We start from the raw sequence: 2461 nt of genomic DNA on the forward strand, positions 1-2461 counted from the left end.
ATTCCCTATTCTATCTACTTGTTTTCTTTTTATTTATTATAAAACTTTTAAGAAAGAATTAAGAAAACAGCGCAGGGCTTTAATACAAAAACAGACACAACAGCCGGCAGTTCAATGTTGATTCACCGGTGAATCAATATCGGGTACCATGGTTGAATCAACATTAGATTATGTTTCGATTTTACAAATTGGATCAATGTTGATATTGTGACATTGTTTCACCGTTGAAATCGCGATGTTGTTTCACTGTCTTACCTTCAGCATGGGTGAATTAAGGTCGTTCTGTAGACGTTGGATCAACATTGAATTAGCTGTTGATTTTGCAAATTGAATCACGTTGTTTCACCGTCGTACTTTCAACATGGGCGAATACACAACTGTACTTTCAATTAGAACCTAGTTTGCATTTAGCCTAGATCAGCACTGTAGGCTACTGTAACGTGGAGACGTGATAACGGGGTTGAGGATCCAAGTGCAGGCTTTATTTAGAGCGTAGTCGGACAGGCAGAGTCAAAACACCAGCAAAACAGTACATCCTGGGTAATCCAAAGAACAGGCAGTCAACGATCACAAACCAGGTAAACAGTCCAAGAACAAAACACGAAGGCAAGGCAAGACATGGCAGAAACTAGACAACATAGGCTAAACAATAATCAGCTATGTGTGTGTGGATGAGTGCAACCTTTATAGTGTCACTGATGGGAAACAGGTGTGGTGTGATAATGAGTTCCTAGGCAGGGGTTATGGGAAATGGAGTCTGGAGAAAACAAAGACGAGACCCACTATTGTGACAGCTACATACATAAAGGTTAAAAATCAAATGACTGGCAGCAATGGCTTTACAATCAACTTCAATAAACTACCACATGTTCAATATTGTAAAACAATAGTTTTATTTTGGAAACATACTATATAAAACACATGAAAATAATCTTAAACTTTAGTTTGCAGTGTTTGTGCTTGGATGTATTGTTAAAAACCTGTAGAACTGGCAGCAATGGCTTTACAATTAACTTCAATAAACTACTCAAAATTGTAAAACAGCAGTTTTATTTTGAAAACACTTGTATAAAACACATGAAAATAATCTATAGTTTCTGTGAAACAAGTTTTACTAATGTATCTTATTACAAGAGATTTGTACATTTGTGCAGTGAAAATGTGTTGAACAGTTTGAGAATGGAACCTGCAACAGAAACCATGTCGGTGGTAAAGGGTTATAGGAGCATGTGACCACCGGTCTTGATTTTTATCGACAGCCAGAGGCAGCACTAAATTTGACAGAGACAGTCGCCTTGAAATTCTTTATGCAGGAAAAACCCTGCCTTGAATGAAATGCATTTAATATTTTAAGTATAAAATGTTTCTTCAAATTCTGATAAAATGTTAGAACCCAGTTTTATTTTGGAAACATACTGTATAAAACACATGAAAATAATCTTAAACTTTAGTTTGCAGTGTTTGTGCATGGATGTATTGTTAAAAACCTGTAGAACTGGCAGAAATGGCTTTGCAATCAACTTCAATAAACTACCACATGTTCAATATTGTAAAACAATAGTTTTATTTTGGAAACATACTATATAAAACACATGAAAATAATCTTAAACTTTAGTTTGCAGTGTTTGTGCATGGATGTATTGTTAAAAACCTGTAGAACTGGCAGAAATGGCTTTGCAATCAACTTCAATAAACTACCACATGTTCAATATTGTAAAACAATAGTTTTATTTTGGAAACATACTATATAAAACACATGAAAATAATCTTAAACTTTAGTTTGCAGTGTTTGTGCTTGGATGTATTGTTAAAAACCTGTAGAACTGGCAGCAATGGCTTTACAATTAACTTCAATAAACTACTCAAAATTGTAAAACAGCAGTTTTATTTTGAAAACACTTGTATAAAACACATGAAAATAATCTATAGTTTCTGTGAAACAAGTTTTACTAATGTATCTTATTACAAGAGATTTGTACATTTGTGCAGTGAAAATGTGTTGAACAGTTTGAGAATGGAACCTGCAACAGAAACCATGTCGGTGGTAAAGGGTTATAGGAGCATGTGACCACCGGTCTTGATTTTTATCGACAGCCAGAGGCAGCACTAAATTTGACAGAGACAGTCGCCTTGAAATTCTTTATGCAGGAAAAACCCTGCCTTGAATGAAATGCATTTAATATTTTAAGAAGAAATGTTTCTTCAAATTCTGATAAAATGTTAGAACCAACAGCCTTGGGCATATTGCGTGGTTGTGCTTCGGGGTGATCCTTGAAAGTGTCCCAGCTCTAGGTCCTTTTTCTGATGCCGTCCCCTCCTCTCTCTCGCACTTGTGCGCTTTTTGTACTGTCCTGTATAAATAAACACCAAAAATAAATACTCATAAAATATCAACTTTGATATTGTGAAATATCTTTTACTGAAAACTGAATGCAAAACAAATCACATACAATATTTTCAC

This window comes from Sinocyclocheilus grahami, unplaced genomic scaffold (genome assembly GCF_001515645.1).
Source record: "Sinocyclocheilus grahami isolate Dianchi unplaced genomic scaffold, SAMN03320097.WGS_v1.1 scaffold89.1, whole genome shotgun sequence".
NCBI classification, from domain to species: Eukaryota; Metazoa; Chordata; class Actinopteri; order Cypriniformes; family Cyprinidae; genus Sinocyclocheilus; species Sinocyclocheilus grahami.